This window comes from Eurypyga helias, unplaced genomic scaffold, assembly GCF_000690775.1.
Source record: "Eurypyga helias isolate BGI_N326 unplaced genomic scaffold, ASM69077v1 scaffold35872, whole genome shotgun sequence".
Classification (NCBI taxonomy): domain Eukaryota; kingdom Metazoa; phylum Chordata; class Aves; order Eurypygiformes; family Eurypygidae; genus Eurypyga; species Eurypyga helias.
The window spans coordinates 72,706-79,322 of record NW_010235947.1 but is presented as its reverse complement, the minus strand read 5'-3'; the positions used below and the strand labels follow the sequence as shown (position 1 = coordinate 79,322).

Here is a 6,617-nt window from a genome sequence, read left to right as displayed (position 1 = left end):
TCCACCCGATCACTAATTTGGGAAAGCAAGCTGCAGTCTGGCAGGCCGCTCTTGAAAGAGGTTTCTGAAATAAGGGACGTTAGGAAATTTCATTATGTATCTTGTGGCCATGTGCGAAACAGGAATGGGTTTTTCAAATAACTACCCGGACAACTCAAAGACGTGATGAACTGCAAATGACCCACAGAGCCCATTGTTTCTAGTAGCTGGTGAAAAAGCCACAGCGACCGAAGCAGGGATGTCAGGCCCGGCTGGAAAACAATGCTGCTTGAAGTGGTGGCGTGAAGCTGGAGGGGGGAGAGCCCCCGTCCGCAGCGTGACTTGGTGCAGGGATGGGGACACGCCACTCACAGTAAGGAAAAACCCAGAGCGAGCCGTGGGGGTCACCAACCTCGAGCTACCTTTGCACGAGAGCAAATTTACGCGGGTGTGCCGTGCCGTCGAGCACCGCGCGAGCACGCGGGCATTGGAAAGGCTCAACGGGAAGCACGTGCTCTGTCCGCATTCATCATCCAGGCTGGAGTACGGATAAGGGAGGCTAACCCTTTTGTAAGTGTTGGCCAGAGGAAATATGACTTATCTTACAGAAATGAATCATGTTTCAGCTAATGCTTCCTGCAGAAATATTTTTCTCACAGCCTTTGTTTCGGGTTTTGGCAGATCTGGAGTTGCTGGCGTTAGCAAAAGCCATCTCTCCCGCCCACTTTTCCTGGGGCTTGAATAGGAAATAAGAAATAAAGGCAGAGGGTACGTGGAAGGCTAAATCCATCAGCACTCCGGCTCTGCGCTGCAGCAGGATATGAAGCTTAACGGCGAATTTCAAAGGAGATCCCCAGATAAAGCCAAGGAGAGCTGTGTGCTTGCCTGCTCTTGCAAACGTACCTGTGACGGGCAGTCAGCTTGCAGATCTGCCCTTATGGCCTCGTACAAACCCCCGTCAGGTGCTGAGGTTTGTTGGAAACCAGCCCCTAGTTCGTTCTTTCTTTCCTGAAAACTAGCATTTTGGGAGGAGAGGAAGGGGGTATCTCCTGTTCACCTTTCAGAAAGTGTGCCGTTCACCCCAAGAAACAAACAAACAAAAAAAGAGCGCTATGTTTTGACTTGCATATTAATCCTTAGCTCCTTGTTTCCTTCTGCAAGGGTTTTGCCAATGTTCCTATCTGCCTGCAGGGAGAGAGCACCATTTGCTCACATCATTCGGGGCCACAGTTCAGGAGGGGAGGGAGGAAAAAGTCCATCTTGATTCTGGAGAACTTCAAATTTGTTTCTTCCCAATGGTAGGGAATTTTCCAAGGGAAGGCAATTTCATTCCTCTGCCTGGTAGGCTCACTGATCATTTTAAAATAGAACCCCGGGGGAATAAGGCCTTTAAAGCTCCATTTGTTCTCAGTCATTTTACACAGTAACCCAAGCTGAAGTGAAAGATCTTTATTTAAATATGAATTAGGCTTCAACCTTACTCTTTACTGCATTATTTTCCTTTGAGGTTTACTTTGATATTATTTCAAAGTCTTGAAGCTAACAAAATGCTGGCCAATATTTAAAGTGACAGGAGAGTTCTGGAAAAAGATTTAGGAGGCAACTAAAGTCTTTCAGCGCAGGGCTCTGAAACAAGACAGGAAATCATAAAAGGGCTGAGTGCACTTTACCAAGCTCAAAACAAATTCTGAGACTACAAAGGCGAGTGGAATGGCATCAAAACCACAGAAAGCATCAAGACGCAGCTGCAAACCCTACATCAGCTTGAATTATTCCATTAAAACATGGGTGAAATGCTGGTAATGTATGGCATTTTCTTTTTATGGGGGTTTAGGTGACCACCTTATGGGTAGTGATTTGGTGCTAGAAGTGGTATAAAGGGTTAAAGATGAGTCATAAACTCAAGATTTTTAATGCATCGTGAAGAGATCATGCCTGTGTGATGAAGGGATGGGTTGTGGAAGAGGGTCTTCTCCTAGGCTTGGCCTTTCCTCTTGCCTTTCGTGGCTTCCAGCAATCCCTCTGCTGCTGGAAGAGGTTTTGTCTGCCTGAGGAAGATGGAAGACAGCCCTAAGGGAAGGGTCTGCTCCCCCCAAACCCATGCATGTGTTGGCCAACCAGGTAGGGCTCAACATGACATCCCAGGCAAACCCTGGTGGGGCTTTCCTGGGCTGGCAGGCATTCTTCTTGATATCTGTAATTGTGATCTCTCAGTGAGTATTTTGGAAGGGATCCCCAAAGTCCAAGCATCCAGCGGTCTGTGCATTTTGAGACCCATGTTTGGTTGAACCCAGCAATGAACAGAGTCCCCATTCAAAATACCTGAGGTCATTTTGGCCAGTGCTGTGAGCAAAGCTGGGCAGAAGAGGTAGAGGCCATATCTTGGGCAACAGCTCTTTCACATCACTTGTGATTTCTGGGTGCAATTTTTATCACTATGTTTAACCCTGATAAAGACCACTTTGTCACTGCGTTTCATAACAGCAGTAAATAGAAGATTTATCATTATACTGATCGTATGGCTGATTCGGTGTGGGTGCCCCCGAAGGCTCAGGGGCTCCCTCCTCTCCCAGGTTTGGGTGGGATGCAAGCTCCCCTAGCCAAGGTCTCCGTGCCAAGACGATGCTAACCAACATAGACCTCTCTTTGCTGTCCCCCTTCAAGGAGGGGCTGAATTTGCCGTCTCAGAAATGGTGCCTGGGTGGTCCCAGCCAAACGAGGACTCCAAGTTTATAAGCATCCCTGGGAAAAGTTGTCAGCACTCCCCGCTTCCCTGATCCCTCTTTGCTGTCAGCATTCCCTGGTTGCATGAAAATGGGGTGGCCACGAGGGAGGCGAGACAGAAAAGAGATCCCAAGGGGTAGAACCTAGGGTTTGGATTTGTTCATTGGGGTTTTTTCCCCTATTCTTTTTTCATTTGGTCTATATCAAGGACTCCAGCTGAAGGCTTTTTCCCCCCTCTTGAAAATGGGGGGGAGGGAGGGGTTTGGCAGTGCTAAGTTGAGCTGGGATTCAGTAAAAAAAAAAAAAAAAAAAAGAAAACACCAGTATGCTTTACATCACCGCCTCAGTGCTTGGCTTCTTTCCAGGGAATACTTCGCTTTGTCGTTAGCTGGACCCTTGCACAAAATCACATGCACTGGGTGCTTTCTGTAGCTTTTAAAACCAAATGGTCCAGGACCGATACGTAGCCAGGCTCCACCTGTGGGCGCGTGCTGCCGCGGAGGAGCAATCCTGTTGTTGGGAGCTATCGCCCCTGGCTGAGCCTGTATCTTTTCCTGGTTTTATTCCCTTTTGTACAAGAGAGTCTGTCCCTGCCCTCGGGCACATCTCTTCATGTCTCACAGGGCAATGGGATTTCATGCAGGGGTGGGATTGGGAAGGACAAATTCAATCACTTTGGGAGTTAGGGTGAACGGTGTGATTAATGTGATTGAAAAACACTCCTACATATGAAAAAAAGAAAAGTAAATATACCTCTGTTATGTCCTGCACATGACAAACCAGCTGCAGTTTTAGGGTCGGGGCTTTACCTTTGCTTCTTCCCAATTGACCCACATGGCTGGCTCTGGGCCGCGGCTCATGCAGGATGAACACATGAGATGATAAACCTTTTCAGCAGCTGATTGAAATGCGTGTCTCTCTATTCATCAATCCAAATGTGTTTTCTGTTAAAAATCTGTTATCCGGGGAGTTTACAGCTCTCAAATTGTCAGTACTTTTTGGGAGCAGTTGACAGTCTCAGTTCTCCCCTCGGGAACTGAAACCACTCATCTGAACCTTGTGGCATGGCTGTTTTCTGACTGGCCTGACCAGCTTTTGCAGTTACTACCTTTTCTGCCTGAAAAAAAATATCGTATCACTGGGCTCCAAATTTCCTCCCCAAGGCCATTCACCTACATGAGCCTTGGCTAATCCCCAGAATTCATGGAATAAGCACCAATGGGTGCTTGTGAGCATTTGTTTTCACGAGTAGTTGCTAGTGCAGTTTGCAGAGAGAGAGATCACATGCTTTGACCTACCATGACGGGTCCTTAAATGCATGGTATCGAAGCGTGGCGTTCAGCAGCCGCGACCCTTTGTAGCATTAAGCAAAGCACATGACAGTGCTACGGCTGCACACATCTGGCCTGTGGCTTGGGTAGGTCTGACCATCTCCTCTTGGGCCTAGTCGTGCCCTGAAAGAGCGGAGCAGCACAACAGGCTCTTCTGACGAGCCATTAATAAAGCTAAAGTAGGATTTGGGTGTCCATGCTTGGAAAAATGTCACTTCTCATGGTGGAATTCACAAAATTTCAGAAACTGACACACAAATACGCATACCCTGGGAAAAAAGAATAATTCCATTTGCTGCATGACATGCTGCATCGCATGACATCTGTTAAATTCACCTTCTTAAATGGTATTTTTGGCTCTGCTGGTACCAAAAGCCCAGACTGAGATGTCATTTACTTTTAAGAAAGTAAGAGCTTTTAATGGATGTGATGTGTTTTACTCTACGCAACTGCGCTTGTTTTAAAGTAAACATTTGATGTTCAGGCTCTGAAACCTCTCAGGCAATTAATGCATCTGATACACACATGTATGTTCTTGATTTGGCATGTTAAAATGTTTTTCTCTGAAGCTGGTTTAGATGGAATGACATGTTTTATTTTTTAATGGCTCTAGACACCACAGCATTGCTGCTTTTCTTTTTTTTTCCCATAGTGGATTATCCTTCACCATCTTTTCTTTCCCTCTTCCCCCCCTCCCCCCCAGTGCATCACTCCCTGCCAATTTATGAGCCGAGCTTTCTTACAAAGATCAGTTTTGCCTTTTGCTTTGCAAAGTCAAGTTGATAATCCAACAACAAACGCTGAGGCTCCCCAACTGCCTTTGCCAGAGACCTGCCCTTTAATCTATCTCTCTCTGTCACCTCAGTGTTGCAGCCCAGATGCTCTCAAACTAACCAGAATTGCTATTACTGCAGTAGAGAAACGGTGTGAGAACAAAAGGACATTTGGGATAATATAGCCCCATTTTTCCAGATCCACCATGATTGTTTGTTAAAGTAATTTTTTTTTTTCTTCCCTGAAAGAATTCTTTTTAAACATGTTATTTATGACCTGGAAATTGAAACCTGGCTTTCGCATGTGTGTGACTGAGAGTCTGACGGGGTTCTGCAAGGCAGCGGAGGAAGGTTAGTGAGCACCAGCAAAGCCCACCTACGTTTGCTCGCAGGATGGACAGTAAGTAGGAAGGAGGAGCAGATCAGCGACTCCGGGTGACCCTTTTTGTAGTGCCACCGGCTTTTATGGGTTGTGCATCTCTTCTGGGCACAATATGCAATGGATGCAGCTTTTCCATCGCCGTGTGTTGGTATAGCACCTCATGCTTGACCTTAACATTTCCACCACTGAATGTGAAGGAGACCAACTTGTTATTCGAGCTGAAAGCAAGCGTGCAGACCGGTGGGTCTGATGCCTACCATGATACGTTGCATTTTGCTTAATAAGGGGCTCTGCTGAGAGCACAAACTGCTCGAGCAATGTGCTGGCAACCACGGTGCTAAAGAGGTGTGTGCCTCCTCTGCAGCCCAAGCAAATCTCCTTAGCCAGGGGGCAAGGAAATAACCAGCTACCCCTCTTAAATGCTGGGAGACATCAGCCCGGACAAGTGATGCTCACACCTTCTGCACCCCATCACCCGCTACCTGGGAAAGAGCTTTGAGTCAAATTGGTGAGTGTCGAAACATTGCAGGGTACAAGGAAGTGGCTCAGCTTCTGCTCGGAGCTGTGCAGTCAAGAATGTAAATCTCATACCCCCGGTAGCTGCATGACATCTTTATTTTTATTGGCAAGAGAAGCAGTATACACAGCGACATTGCAGTCTCTTAGCTCGTTAAAAATATCTCAATAAATAAAACAAATAAGCAACATATACACTGGAACAGAAAATGAAAAAAAATTTTTTTGGGGGCGTGGGGTGGGAGGTGAGCGGTAGCAAATCATGGAGCAATAAGGGAGAGGCAGTAGAGTGTGGAGGGCAGTCTGTAATCCAGGCTGTACTTGAAACAAATCATGCAGGAAGCTGGGGACACGGTGGGCTTTTTTCTTCTTTTTCTTTCTGAGAGCCTTGGTCCAGTTTTGACATTACTGTACAAGAAATCAGGTTTTGAGTTAAAAAAAAAAAAAAGCAACAACAGACAAAACAAACCCCAAAAATGAATACAGCTAAGGGGAAGTAAAATCCGAACCCAAAGATTTCTCATAAATGAATTCCTGAATTAAAATTTTTTTTCAGAACAAAAAAAAAATTAGAGATAAAACCAAACGCACAGACAGACACAAAACCCAACAACAGCAAACAACCAGGAATGTTGCTTCTCTTTTCTCTTTGGTCAGTCGCTTGGGGAGAGATGTTGCAAAGCTTCAGACCGTTAGCTTCGGTGCTGGTTTCTGCTCAGTCTAAGTGCTCCACAAGAGTTCAGAGCGAGGGAGGTCAAGAGGGGTCTTTTGGACCAGTTTTACTTGAGGTTGTTAAGGTTTCAGAAGCTACAAACTTGGATACATCCCAATTCCACTTCAGTCTCAGACACTGGACAGTCTGGAGAGAAATAAAAATATAAGAAAAGGAAAATAAATACACCAAATACAGGA

General features: G+C 46.0%; 1 protein-coding gene across 1 annotated transcript in view; it reads right to left on the bottom strand.

The window, feature by feature from the left end:
* Window positions 1-6,190: 6,190 nt before the first annotated feature.
* The window catches only part of TWIST2 (twist family bHLH transcription factor 2), a 36,960-nt gene continuing 36,533 nt past the window's right edge, over window positions 6,191-6,617 (bottom strand). The window contains exon 2 of the mRNA XM_010146927.1: window positions 6,191-6,564. The gene's annotated coding sequence lies outside the window, so the exon portion shown is untranslated. The remainder of the gene's footprint in view (window positions 6,565-6,617) is intronic.